The sequence below is a fragment of the Castor canadensis genome, chromosome 5 (assembly GCF_047511655.1).
Source record: "Castor canadensis chromosome 5, mCasCan1.hap1v2, whole genome shotgun sequence".
NCBI classification, from domain to species: Eukaryota; Metazoa; Chordata; class Mammalia; order Rodentia; family Castoridae; genus Castor; species Castor canadensis.
This window is the reverse complement of record NC_133390.1, coordinates 87993666-88009253: the sequence shown is the minus strand read 5'-3', so window position 1 is coordinate 88009253 and position 15588 is coordinate 87993666. Positions and strand designations below refer to the sequence as shown.

Here is a 15588-nt window from a genome sequence, read left to right as displayed (position 1 = left end):
GAAAGTTGTCAATATGAGTAGATGGCAAAAGAGATCTGTCCAAATCCCTACCTTCTAGTTGAAGAGGCTTGCACACAGCTGGCTACAAAGTTGGCTGTTGCATGTTTTCTCATGTGCATTGTCTGTGTGGTTTACTACAGTTTTATGTTCTCATCTGAACAAAGATAAACTGAAATTTGGGGTTCCAAAGGAAAAATAAGGACTCAATGTTTATATATTTAATGAGTGCTCCCTAAATTTAAAGAATGATTCTAGGTGGGGTGGCTCAAGTGGTAGAGTGACTGCCTAAAAAGCATAAGGACCTGAGTTCAAACTCCAGTACCACCATGAATAAAAATAATAATTTCAGAAACAGTGAAGAGATAAAAAAGAGACTTGAGGTATAGCTCCCATAATTGGGTGGGACGCTATACAACACAAACTCTCAATTCCTTAGATATGTGAGCTTTTTTTCAAAGCAGACACTGAAAATCTTTTTATTTTAAAATAATATCTATCATAGAGAAAACTCAGAAGAGTAATATAAAGAACTCTTTTACTCTTTACACCAACTCTACCAAGTATAAATGTTTTTCCACATTTGCTTTTGTTATTCTTATTCTATCTCCTCCTTCTCAACTGTCTAATATAATATTTTTAGTAATTTTAATAAACATTTTAATAAGTGAGATTAGATTTATATCTGATTCATCTTTGAGCTTCCTCATGAAACCCAGGAACTACCTTACAACTGCTTAATAACATGAATGGAATGAATGATGAGTAGTATTTAACCTAAGTATGGTCTTAGATCTTTTGGATTTGAGTTTATATAACAATGTAAATTGTACTATATCATCTTTCTAAAACATATATATTTTATAAAATGTTACTCTTTCAAAACTGTATCTGATTAACAAGTAAGGTAGTAAAATAAAGAAATGTGGAAATGTCAAGTGAAGTAAAAGACAAAAGCCTCAGGTGCTGCTGGCTCTTTGTCTTGCTCTGGGACAAACAGATCAACCAAAGATGCTGGACAAAAAGGCACCGATTGAAAGCAGAAACCGTATTTCTGGAAAACACTCTAGTGCCATTGTTGAAATTGGTACCATTTGGCTGCTTGGCACTTTGGGGATAGCACTCTGCTTTAACAAATTTCTATGCTTTGGATTCATATTCCAAGATGATTTTCCAAATCCAGTTGTGCCAAAACCAGACAAGCCAGACAAATTGTGAGAACACACTTAGTGTTTTCCAGAGAACTGGAAAAAGCCAGTAAATAATTTAAATAACTATTAACAGCAAAATGTTCTACATGTAATCCTTTACAAGAAGACATGTTATGTGGGAAAAAATATGAATTTGAAGTTTGCAAATGCAAATCAATGCATATGCAAATTTAGTTACTGTGATAAAAACACATTGTACTTATTTCAAATTGGGAGGGCAAAATGATTTATAATAATTGATCCATGGCCAAGGGCCAAGATGATGCAGAGCAACTGAATTCAGAATCGTTTCTGAATCAGAGCTGTGGTTAAAAATGCTTTTCCTTTCCTTGTTGAAATAAACTCATACAGCATCAAGTCCTAACAGATCCCAGATGCCGCTCCTATTTCACCTGATATTAATTAAGTTTCATTGTTAGCAACTAATGTAGTCATTTAAGCCAACTAAATAGGCTAAATATAATGCTGGTACCAAAAGTTTTATAACATATTTCATAGTAACACCAAAATTTGTAGTCTGGAAATAGAATGCATACCAGTGTTGAATATCCAGTTGGATTCAAAGATTCCCAGAAAGATATTTTCAAGTGAAAAATTTTACAAAGTGAGAAAAAAAATTTATTAAGTCATAAAAACATACACCTTCTCCTAGCCTTTTATTTTATAGAGAAAAAACATTATTACATCCCATCTTTGTAATATTCTTTATCTGCCATATTTGAAAATCACTCTGTTCTCTTCTCTCAGCCTAAAAACTTTAATTTTTTGTTCTTTCTTTCTTCTCACCATCTTGGGAATGTTAAAGTTCTCAGTTTCCTCAGCTATAAAAATGGAATTAATCATATCTGCCACTTAGATTTGCTATGAAGATTAATGATTACTGTAAGTGGCTGCATAGTACATCCTGAGACAGTCCCTTCCCAGTAAGAGTTGATTCCCTCCTCTTTTTCCTTTGGTTGTACTGGGGTTTGAACCCAGGGCCTCACATATAGCTAGGTAGGCACTCTACCATTTGAGCCACTCCACCAGCCCTTTTTTTGTGATGGGTATTTTCAAGATAGGGTCTCGCTAACTATTTGCCCAGGGCTGGCTGTGAATCGCAATCCTCTTGATCTCTACCTCCATAGTAGCTAGGATTATAGGCGTGAACCACCAGCATCCAGCTAATTCACTCCTCTTTGATTAATTTTGGAACCCTTACTAATTAACTTGTATCAGAGATTATTTAATGTCTTAAATTAATCACTTTCTTTCAATTACACTTAAACGTAAACCAATGTGTCAATAGGTACTAATCTTTCTTCTGGATTGATTCATTCAAAAGGTGCCAGTGTTGGACTGGGCGTGTGGCTCAAGTGCAGAGCACCTGCCTAGCAAGCACAAAGTCCTGAGTTCAAAATCCTAGTACCAAAAAAAATTCGTAACTTGAAGACTGAACATTGGCAATGTTCAGAAAACATAATCCTCCCCAAAGACAAGGAAAAATATATTTGTCTACATTTCTATAAAAAGGCAATACAAAATTTTCTTTAAAATATTTCCCCTACGATTTCATGAAGCAATAATGGAAAAACATTTGCATTTTTGTGTTGTCCAACACATTTAGTAGATAACTGAAAACTTCAAAAGATACATAAAGTTTTATTCACATTTTGTTATTATGAAATCAAAGAGGAAACTGTTCTTAAAACAATGGCAACACAGAAAAAAACACCTGTTCAGTGCCAGGTGCTCCAGTACTTGACACGATTATCTCACTTAATCCTCACAACCCTACTGAGGTAGGTATTGTTATTATTATTATTATTATTATTATTATTATTATTTTATTCTCATTTAACCCATGAGAAACTTACGGAAAAACAGTCTGGTCAAGGTTACGTATTCAGTGGATGTTGGGGTGATAATTCCAAATGATCTACATAAAACCAATTCTGCTTATTTGGATATATGCTTTGAAAAATAGCTGTCCTTTTGAAAAAGAATGATAACAGAAAATGTCAGTGAGAGAAGAGGAATAAGTTCAAGAAAGCCGCTGTAACCTCCTGGCTACAGTTAATAGCAATGCCTCAGATACTTGAAAATTACTGAGTGTTCTCTCTCACCACAGAAAAACAGTATGTCAGGTAATGCATGTGTTAACCAGCTCCGTGTAGCCATTTCATACTGTACACAAATATCAAACCATGTTGTAAACCAAATGGGTGATTTTGGCAATTAAAAAATCAAATCTACTTTTAAATATTTATAACATTTACTTAAACTAGTAGTTCTTATTTTAGAGTAGACTTAAAGAACTCTTACATTTCTTAAAATTATTCAGACTATCAGAGAACTTTTGTCTATATGCATCTATCAATATTTATAATATTAGAAACTTAAACTAAGAAACTTTTAAGACATTTAACAGTTTGTTTAAAATGATAAAGCCTCATATGTATAACTAATACATATTTTTAAAAATAAGTACCCATGAGAATAAAATTAACTAATTAATATTAGTGTTATTGCTAGTAATGACAGCTTATGTTTCATGAGAAAAGTAACACTATTTTGCATCGTTTCCAAATCTCTATGGTGTGTGATAATAGGAGACAGCTGAATCCCATATCTGTTTCCACAACCCATCTGGTGTGTTGTGTTATTTTGAAGTACACCAAGAAAGCTCTGGCCTCACACAAATGTGTAATTGGAAAAGAGAGGAGTATTTTAGTAGCCTTTTCAGATAATTATGTATATTATTCTTTGGTACTACGCTCAAGTTTGACAAATGTAAGTTTTTTTTAAAGGTTAGTTTCAATACAGAATTTGGAGCAGTATCCATGAACTTTTTACCCATTTTAGCATTAAACTTCCTTGATTTCCTTGGTACTTTGGATCTTTTGCACAGTTGTAATTTTGAAGTATCATATGTTTGCTGTTTTGAAAATATCAGTTCACTTCAAATCTTCCAAATACTGATACATTTCATTGTGCAATATTTAAGAAGCAAACTGCATCAGTGAATACCACCCCCAGTGTCATCAGAAAATCTGCTTGCAACTCAAATAACTGCACCAGTGCTTTCCACAGCAAGCCGTCTTACTTCAGCATTCACAAGTGCTTTGTGGGTATTTCCCATTTTGTCACACAGAAGGTTAAAATAGACATGTATTCAAGGGTTGACTTAATAAAATTAATGACTTATTGTTTCACTAAGGACTTTGTTAAATGAAGCAAGCTGTTTATTTATTTAGCATAAGCGTGTGGAAACGAGGGATACAATGGTTATTGGTGTAGTCTGTTGAGTGCCCTTGCCTTAAATCACCAGCATCTTAACCACCATCGCTTGTACACTGGCAGGGAAGAGGGTGACAGAGTTAGAAAGCAAGTACCATGTTAGTATTATCCTAGAAATAAATCTGACTTCATAGACCCCCTGAAAGTGTGCAGAGCACACTTCTAGAACCATTGCTTTAAAGTTATATTCTGCTTCTGCCAATCAGATATTCCCCCAGGGATGTCTACAAAAGGAGTTAATATGCAATAAAAGAGTTGAGTACAAAAAATGCTTTTGTTCCTTTGATTCTTATTCTCCTTGTGGCCCCATAAAAGTTAAGCAAAATTTGCATTCTTTGCAGGCTATAAAACTTGGGATTTTGCTTTGTTTTTTGTGTTGAGACAAGGTCTTGCTATGGAGGCCAAGCTAGCCTTGAATTTATAATCCTCCTGCCTCAGCCTCCCAAATTCTGGGTTACACAGAGGCCTGCACTACCAGTCCAGCTTGGAATTCCTTGTTTTTAATCACTTGTCTGGATTATTATGGTCCCATGTCTATGCCTTAAAGTTATTGTATTGTCTTGAAAGGTCTTTTGACCATATGAGAAAAAGAGAATAAACAATAAGATATTCACAGTCTCTAAATTAGTTACTGTATATAAACTGCTCAGCAGGTAAAGTCCTTCAGGTCAATAGGGTGTCTTTCACTAATCAATGTCTAGATTAATTTTCTAATTTCTCTGTGCCTCCAAAAGTGAAAACTCTATTCAGATGCATTATTTGTATTTCCTAATTTGAATAGACTACGATGCAATTAAATATACACAGATTGTGCATATAAGATGTTTTCTATAATGAATTCAAGAATGAGATAATACATATCATTTTGGAGTCAATTATTAGGAAGAAATGACAGACGATAGTTCTAATTAAACCTGAGGTAAATTCTTTTAGTATAGGCTGTTCGAAACTATTTAATTCTGAAAATACCTCCTTCAAATAAATTTAAGAGTGATCCCAACTAATCCTTTAAGAATGAAGGCCAAGGACTTAATCCTATGGTTTTGTAAATCCACAGTGTCTAACAAATTGCATATTTGTTTTACTCCATTATCCAAATCAGTTCTTAAATGTTCTTGAACAAGAAGTGTTGGTGTTTAAATATAAGACAACTCGTGATCTGTGATCCCTTCATTTTAGAGTCATTTTAGATTTTTAATATGACACTACATTGGCAGAATGGCTCAAGTGGTAAGAGCACCTGCCTAGTAAGTTTGAGGCCCTGAGTTCAAATCTCAGTGCTGCCAAAAAATATATTTAATATGACACTAGTTTATTGTTTTCTTCCCTTTTCTGATTGTAATCTAATAGAGACTGTAGAGAACTTTTACCAAATTTTCTCATCTCATATGATAGCATTTTAAATAACTTTATTTGGAGGAAAAATAAAACCACACTATTGTGGCTGGGGGTGCTGCTCAGTGGTACAGCACTTGTCTGGCATGCACAAGGGCCTGGCTTTGATCCCCAGCACCACAAAAAACAAAACAAAATAAAACAACCTGAAACACTAAGATAGGGAAGGGCAGGATGCAGTGAAGAGGAATATTCTAGTTAAGGCTTTAGGTATCACCTGCCATTTCTCCACTAAAACTGATGCTAATCGGGACCCACTTATGGCTTCAGATTCCCTCTTGCCTGTTGTGCCAGTGCCTCCAAACCCCAGATCCTTCTCCTTTAACTCATTCTTCAAAGACCTCCTCAGTAAAGCCAGGCGACTTCAGGTTCCATGCTTCTTCCTTATGGTGACAAGGCATTCCTCGTTTATCTTCATAACTTTCTCTAGCTCATTATCACAGAACTCAGCTGCTTATTTGTTTGTTTGCTTGTTTTGGGCAGTACTGGGAACTGAACTGATTGAGCTTGCACTTGCTAGGCAAGAGCTCTAACTCTTAAGCCACACCCCCAATCCCAGAGCTCAGTTCTTAAAGAGCACAGAAGGAAAATTGCTTTATCAAGCATAAATTGTTGGGGCAGGAACAGTTGAAAATTCAATAGAAGGAGGATTTTCACAATTGATTTGCTACATAGTATGATTTGGGGAAGGTCAACATGAAATTAGAGCTAGAAACAATGAAAGTTCAGAAAAACGGTTTCCCTAAGGAAATTACAAATTGTTTCATCCTTTAAGTGCTGAATACTTTTAGGTAATAAGTGTTGGGGGTTTTGTTTGTAAAAAAAAAGAGTAAAATGCTAACCACAAGTAACTGTGAGTAAGAGGAAGTAAAGAAGAGAGAAAAGACTGTTGTCTGCTTTGCTTTCTGAAAAGACCACCTAGATGAATAAAACAAGTCTAACAGATTTGGAGAAGAAAGCAAAATTTCACCTCGGCCCATTCCAGCTCCATATGTTTGAAATGCAAAAGGAGTTTGAACTCACGTCTCTAGCAAGAATTAAAAACCTCTATCTCTGTTGAAAGATGGACCTTATGCTGCCATTAGTATTGTCACTTTCTCAAGTGTGTGATTAGACTTTAACCAGAAATAAGAATTATAAATATTGGAAGGAAACAAAGTTTCCATTTTTGAAGATGTAATGATTAGAAACTCAGAAAAGTGAACATTCAAAATACTTTAAATATAGGAAATCAAGAGCTGGTGTGGTGGTTCACTCCTGTAATCCTAATTACTCTGGAGGCAGAGATGGGGAGGATCCCAGTTGGAGGTGAGTGGTAGGGGAGGGAGTTTGAGAGACTCGATTTCACCCAATAAACCTGGACATGTGCCTGTCATCCCAGCTACCTGAAAAGCATACATAGGTTGATTGTGGTTTAGGCCAGTCCTGGCAATAAGCAAGACCTTATCTGAAAAATGACCAACACAAAAAGGACTAGGGGAATGGCTCAAGTGCCTGCCTAACAAGTGTGAGGCCCTGAGGTCAAACCCTAGTACCACCAAAAAAAAAAAAGGAAAAGGAAATGAATAGCATATCTGTATGCTAATGACAACTGGTTAGGAAAAAACTATTGTATAAATGAAGCAAAAATACACTTTTCAATTTCTAAGTAGTTCTAAGAGTTCCTTCACAACAAAAGTATATATAATCTACATGAAAAAAATTTAAAATATATTGTTACAAGATATACTTAAAACTACCTTCTCCCAGCATGAAGAAGGAAAACTAATAAATGTAGAGATATTCATGATTAAGGAAACTAAACACTATAAAGGCACCAATTTTTCCCAAATAATGAATACATATAATGTTATCACAATAAATGTCTTAAGGTGGGGTCCTAAAATGCACTGGAGAACGAAATAGGAAAAATGCAAAGAAACTTTAAACAAAAAGAAATGTATTAAAGGTAAAGTAAACAAGGCTCAGTGCATAGCTCAGTGGGAGAGTGCTTGCCTATCAGGCATGAGGCCTTGGGTTTGATCCCAGAACAGCAAAAAATAAAATAAACATAACTATTTTTGAAGCATACTTAAGGTACAAAATTAAAAGGATCAACAGGATAGAATGATACATATAAATATTCATCTATTTATTCTATATAAGAACTCGATATATAATAAAGTTGGGAGGAGACATGGTTTCCATTACTGCAGATGCTGTGCACTAGCTATGGTCAATGAGGAAGGGAAGGGTCATTTAGCAAAGGAAAGCGGAAAATTGGATGTTCGCCACATGTACTAATAAATTGTGCCTGTGGAAGGAGAAGAGTTAAAGGAACTCTGAAATTTCACAGAAGGATCCTAAATATTCCTCATTTGTCCAAAGTGGTCTATCAGATTTTAATTCCCAGTGGCTTTTGCAATGTACCACTTTGTCTCCTTTACAAGAACCACTGAGATTTTAAAACTTTGTTGATAGATTCATTCGTGTAGTCATTCATTTGCTTAGTCAAATATTCATTATCAAAAATATTTGACCAAATTTGCTTTTTGCAGTTATATTGTTTTTCCTCTAAAAAGAATGTATTTTGATACATCTTTTTATCTTTGGCACACATGGTTTTTTCTTGAGCCGTATTTTCCTACAAAAATGTAGACAACTCAAAACTGAAAACAAGCTTGTACCTTTACCTTTGGAATCATACTATGATTTCCATGAATGGAGTGGCTGAATCAGACAGGATTTAGGATCATAGAAACTTGAAGAACAGAATTTTTCAATGACTTTCTTCATGCCATAATTCAAACACACTAGTTTGAATTTCATTTCCCCAGTATGATGATTTTGGTCCTGGATAATTTGTAACTGAGGACACAATATTGGAATAGGTCTCATTTCAGGGTGAGAGTAAGATTTATATGAGAACAGCAAGATGATGGTCAAAATAATCTTTCAGAAGTCAAAAGATAGACTTAGCTCAAGAGAAAAATACTGCCCAGTGACCACGTGTTCTAAAATAAGGGTCTTGCTCTTGATCTTACTTTTTTCTATCAAGGAAACTGTAAAAATATGATAAAATAGAAGCTATTACTTGAGTTCATGGGAAATTGATGGCATTTTATTTAAATGTTGCTCTTTCCCCCAGTCTGCTACTTGTTGTTGATTTTTTTCACATGACCGAATTTCATTCCATTTTGATAGAATTTTTGTACCTAAAGGAAATCTTAATATAATTTGTATTATTGACCTAAAAGTTCAGAGGCAAAGTTAGCAAAGAGTAAGCAATATCCAAGTAAAATGTTATTATTTATAACTAAAGTATCCCTGTCATTTCTGGGCAGGTTAGTCAATTGTGCTAAAAATTCTTCTCTAGTGCTTTAAAGATTGTGTTTATTTTTTTTTTCATGCCTATTTCCTGCTCTTTTTAGAAACCTTAAGTGTATATGACCACAATGTTTTCAATTTTAAGTGAAGATTCTATTCCTTTCTTCTCCTTTGGAATGGTTGCCCAGGATCCCTTTCAGTTTCATGAACCTGTGACTGTTGAGTAAAGCAGAAGCTACTCTCATTCCCTATGGATCCTCGTGTATTACTTAGAATTTTCAAAACCATTGATGGGAAAGGAACTGACAGTACATGTCAGCAGCCTGTACAGGGCACCTGCTCTCATCTAGCCAAACACTTTAGGGCCTACAGTGTTCTCTTAAAAACTGGTAATTTTTGGATAGATTGATGGACAGGTAGACAGATATTGTGGATGGATAAATGGATGGATGGTCAGGGAGGTGGTCATATGCATGTATATATAGTTTGGTCCTTTATTGATGAAACCAAAGCCTTTAACTATTTTCTTTCCAAGGCCTTCGTATGCCAGACATCAACTATCTTATGGAGTGTATCCACAGAAACCTGTACTTCTAACAATGGCCTACTGGGGTCCTCTGGCATCATGCCAAAATTTCATCAATTTAGATTACCACTCAGGAAGATCCTTCTGGCTTTGATTATTTATATGACTGATGATATTTTTTTTGTCAGTACTGGGGTTTGAACTCGGGGTTTCTTGCTTGCTAGGCAGGTGCTCTAGCACTTGAGCCACACTGCCAGTCTGTTTTGCTCTGATTATGTTGGAGCTAGCATCTTGCTTTTTGCCCAGGTTAGCCTGGCCCATAATCCTCCCAGACTTTGTGCTGTAGCTGGGATGACAGGCATGCACACCTATGCCCAGCCTTTTTCCATTAAGATGGGATCTTACACACTTGTTGCCCAGGCTGGTCTAGAGCTACAATCCTCCAGATCTTAGTCTTCCACAAAACTGGGATTAAAGGTGCAAGCCAATGGCACCCAGCATGACTGTGGATTCTTGCTTTCCTTCCTCCTGAGAGATGCACTGGAGTGATCACATAAGATACCTTAATTCTTTGTTGTTCTTGTTTATAATGAGCTCCCATACATGCTTGCATAGAGTATCTTGAAATTATGTAAGGATTTAGTAATTTTTTAATTTATCATTTTTAACGGATACATAAAATCATAAAAGTACATATCAATGGGGTACCATGTATTGTTTTGATTCATGTGTAAATTGTACGATGTTTAAATCAGGTCAGACACGTCTATTTCCTCATTTACACTTCCCTTTTTTACTGTTTATTAGCATAAATTAATAATACAAGGGAGTTTTATTGTGACAATTCCACAGATCATTCTCTTTGGTAAAGTTTTCAAAATTCTTTCTTATAACTTTTTGAAATGTACTGGACATTTTTGTTCTCTATCGTCACCCTCTTGTGCAATAGGAGCCCAGAGTTTCTTGCTCCTACTAACTTTGATCAACCTCTCATCCTTTGCCTCAACCCACTCTCCCTAGCCACTAATAACCACAATTCTCCTCTCAACTTATTTGAAATCAACTTTTTTAGATTCCACAAATGAGTGAAACCATACAGTGTATGTCTTTGTGTGCCTCACCTATTGTATTTAACATAACAATCTTCACTTCCAGCCATGTGGCCACAAATGACAGAAAATCATTCTTTTTTTATGACTGAATAGTATTTCGTTGTGTATATGTGCCACATTTTCTTTATCTATTTATGGGTTGATGGACTCTTGGGTTATTTCCATTTCTTGGGTATTATAAATAGTGCTATAGCAAACATAGGGTGCATTTGTCTCTTTGACATACTGATTTCATTTCCTTTGGATATGTATCAAGTGGAATTGCTGGATCATATGGTAGTTATATTTTTAATTTTTTGAGGAAGGCCTGTACTGTTTTCCATTATGGCTGCACTACTTTACACTCCCAACAGCAGTGCACAATGGTTGCCTTTTCTCCACATTCTTATCAGCACTTTTTATTCTTAGTCTCTTTATTAATAGCCATTCTTAAGGGTGTGAGGCAATATGTCATTGTGGTTTTACATTTCACTGATAATTAGTAATGTCAAGCGTTTTTTCAAGTAAGTGTTGGCCATTCATATGTCTTCTTTTGAGAGAGGTCTATTTAGATCTGTTGGCCACATTTTAACCAGGTTGGTTTTTGAAGATTTTTTTTCTTTCTTTTGCTATTAAGTTCTTGGAGTTCCTTATGTAGTCTAGCTATCAGCATCTTGTCAGGTATATGGCAGGCAACTATATTCTCCCATTCTGTGGTTGTGTTTGTACGCTGTGGATTGTTCCCTTTGCTGCACAGATATTTAGTTTGATTTAATCCTATTTGTCTATTTTTGCATTTTTTCTTGGGCTTTTAGGGTCTTGCTCATTCCAAGGTCGTGAATCATGTCTCTTGTGTTTTCTGGGAGCTTCATAGTTTCATGTCTTACATTTAAGTCTTTCATCAATTTTGAGTTGATCTTTGTAAGTAGTAAAAGGTGGGGATATAACTTCATTCTTTGGCATGTGGACATCCAGTTTTCCCAACATCATTAATTGAAAACACTGTCCCTTCTCCAATGCATGTTATTAGCATGTTTGCTGAAAATAAGTTGGCTGTAGATGCATGAGTTTGATTCCAGTATCTGTTCTGTCCCAGAGGTCTGTGTGTGTATACTTATGCCCATCCCTGTTGTTTTGATGATGATAGCTTTGCAGCACATTTTGAAGTCAGATAGTATAATGCCTCCTGCTTTGTTCTTCTGGCTCAAGATGGTTTTAGCTATTCAGGTTATTCTGTGGTTCCATATAAGTTGTAGAATTCTTTTTTCTAATTCTGCAAATAATGATACTGGTGTTTTAGTAGGGATTATATTGAATCTGTAAATTGCTTTGGGTAGTAAGGAGATTTTAGCAATATTCATTCTTCTAATACATGAACATGGGATGTCTTTCCACATTTTTGTGTCCTTTTTAATTTCTTTCACTAATGTTTTATAATTTTCATTGTAGAGATATTTTACCTCATTTTAAATTTATTCCCAGTTATTTTTTGCAACTGTTGTAAATAAAGTGCCTTCTTGATTTCTGTTTCAGTTGACTTGCTGCTGGTACACAGCACCACTACTGAGTTTTGTATGTTGACTTTGTATCCTGCAACTTTGCTGAATTCATTTATTAGTTCAAGTGGTTTTTTGGTTGAGTTTTGGGGACTTTTTACATATAAGATCGAATCATCTACAAACAAGGACAGTTTCGCTTCTTTTCCAACTTTGATGCTCTTTACTTCTTTCTCTTGCCTGATTGCTCTAGCTATGACTTCCAGAAATATGCTGAATAATTCAATTTTAAAGCAATCAAAAAAAATGGATGTAGAATTTTTTTTATTGGTGACACTGGGGTTTAAGCTCAAGGCCTGTGTTTAAGTGTGCTACCATTTGAGCCACTCTTCAGTCTTTTTATTTTTCTTGCTTTGGTTATTTTTTTTAATACAGTCTTGCACTTTTTTCCCACGACCAGCCTTGGACTATAGTCTTCCTACCCATGCCTTTGTCATAGCTGGGATTCTGCAGACACCAGACTATCTGGCTTTTTTATAGAGATGGTATCAATGGTATCTCACCCAACATTTGCCTGGGGTTGGCCTCAAACCACAATCATTCAGATCTCTACCTACCTAGTAACTGGGATTATAGTCATGCACCAACGCGTCCAGCCTGAAATGGAAATATGCCTACCTCTGTAGTATTAAAGTTTCTTGAAGTTGACATTAATGACTATTCTAAATAATTGTCAGAATCAGTCCAGATACACAGTCTAATACATGCATCAACATCCATGAGCTATGGTTTCTTTCTCTGAGTGATGGAACAGAGGATAATTTGGATCAAGGATAACCTTGGAGAGGATGGCAGTAGACACTGAAGAGACAGTGTGAGAATAAAGATGGGGCCATTTAAATAGTAACAGAGGATCTCTGTCTAAAATTAATCTTTTAAGTTCTGCCCATCCGTGTGGGCAATATGTCCATAAGGGTTGGGGGCCTGGAGTGAGTGATGGAGCACTTGCCTAGCATGCTCAAGGCCCAGAGTATATGCCTAGCATCAAAAAACAAAAAAAAGAAAGTCTCCATAACGTGCTTTTTTCAATGTAAAATAAATTCAAAATACATTCATTCAACAATGATTCTTAAAGGTACAGAGAATCATAGAAGATTGAAAAAATATGAAGGGAATAGCTTGACCATTAAGACCAAAGCCTGTCTCACTGCAAGAGAATTCACAACACCTATGCCTTGCAATAATGACCTTTCCTGAGAATACTATAGGAGTGACAAGTTAGATAGATGAGTTCATATTCGTCATACCCACCCAGTGACAGCAGGATGCCAGGAATACAGCAACAATGACTAGTCATCTCAATTTAGTAAAGTTGTATAATGGGTCTCTCTGGAGTTTTCTGGCATGGTTCAGAGCAGTGAGAAGGAATGGATCTAACATTTGATGAACAGCTACACTAAGCAGGCACTATGAAAAATAACACTGAAAATATCAATTCACTGAATGTTTAAAATATTCCTTGCAGAACAGATTTTTATTCCCATTTCACAGATGCAAACTGAGTTTTCAGGTTTTTCATCTTCAGAGAGGCTCAGTGTCCTTAAAATGATGTAACAGAGACATACAGTTATATGGTTATGCTTGATATATTCTAGGAGCTATAGAGGAATAAAGAGATAGATAAAACACGTTTTCTTTCATAAAAAATTTTTAAGTTGATGAATTATATAGAGACATATACACAAATGTAATAAACTTACGGCAAAAAGAGAGGGAATGAGAAACACAAAACTCAAGAGTGGTTACTCCTTTCAAAGGAGAAAGAAGAGTATGACAAGGAAAGACACGTCTATGTCCTAAGTAGAATAGAGGGTACATGAGTTCTTATTTTATTATTATTTATATTATATATTTATGTTCACATAATACATATATTGTACATATAAAATATGTTTGCTTATATATATTTGTTATATAAAATAAGGGACTTCAAGTTTTTAAAAATATGATTGCAAGTAGGTAAAACGTACATGAATTACCGGTACTGTCCCTATTAGTGGAAAAGTCCAAAGTGTATTTTACATGTCAGTCAGATGTATAGTTATCTAGAAGAAAATAATTTTTCATTTTCATGTAAAACTGGTGATATTTGATGTCAGAATAAGCCATTTTATAATTGATGAAATTATTCAGTGCTTAAGGGTGACTAAGCACTTCATTCTCAAACCACTTTCAGGTATGGCAGCTGTTAATATCATAAGATGAGAATATGACAAAACAATGCTAATATAGTAATATAATAGCATCTTTCTTCATAATTCAAGATATTTACCTGCTACATTGTAAATCCACATCTTCCCTTTCGCATATATCACAGGGCCTGAAGCACAGTAAGCACATCAGCAATGCCTTAACCCAAAAATAACTGCCACTAACTGAAGACTACATGATCTAGATCGTATTATTACATTTAGTCTCATATCCACCCTGGAAGGAGAGCTTTTCCCATTTTCAAATGCAGAAACGGTGGTTCATAGAAATCCAGTATTTTGCCCAAGGTCACAGGATAATACATGACAAACACAGGATTTGAGCCCAGGTCTGCTTCTTTTCAAAGCATGCTTTCTTTCAATCATGCTGACTAATGTCAGGTAACATTTATCCTCACAATCACCTTGTGAAGTGGGTTCTATTTGTTAACCCTAAATGTCAGACCAGGAAACAGGCAGGAAGAGATTATTACTGGTTTATGGGAAGACTAATTGGGAGGGAGATTGGACTAGATCTTGTGTCCTCAGACTTGAGTTGGTGACAACCACCATAGTAGAAGAGGACACCATCTCTCATATGCATGCTTGCCTAACCCTAGGTAGGCAAGGAGCCTCACTAAAGTGCAGACCTTATTATGCTGTCCCTTACAGTCCTCTCAAGAGTGAAATAGTGAAAAGAATTTCCCCACGTTGGTGCAGAAGACTATAATCTACAGCCTTGTACCCATAACTCTTGAGGAATTCAGTGCTCCATTAGAGTGTGGTAAGACAAGAATTCCCAAAAGCTGTCTCTATTCTCCCTTCATCTTATAACAGGTTTCTAACATCAAAGTTCATTGTTAAAAGCATCCTTAATAGAAATATTACTGTATATATTTTCACCAGAAGAAAGAACGTCAGGGAAATTTGTCATGATAGGTGTTTACCATAAGTTTGACATGCATTATTGTTAGATCGTTCTACTCTCCTCCACAATTTTTCTATGCAATTTATTTATGTGCATATTTAAATGGTGTG

The 15588-nt window shown here is 35.5% G+C and overlaps 1 non-coding gene across 1 annotated transcript; it reads left to right on the top strand.

Moving 5' to 3' along the window:
- Positions 1-5699: 5699 nt before the first annotated feature.
- Trnat-agu (transfer RNA threonine (anticodon AGU)) lies at positions 5700-5773 on the top strand. The gene has a single exon. It is a non-coding gene; the product is annotated as a tRNA-Thr (tRNA).
- Positions 5774-15588: the final 9815 nt, after the last annotated feature.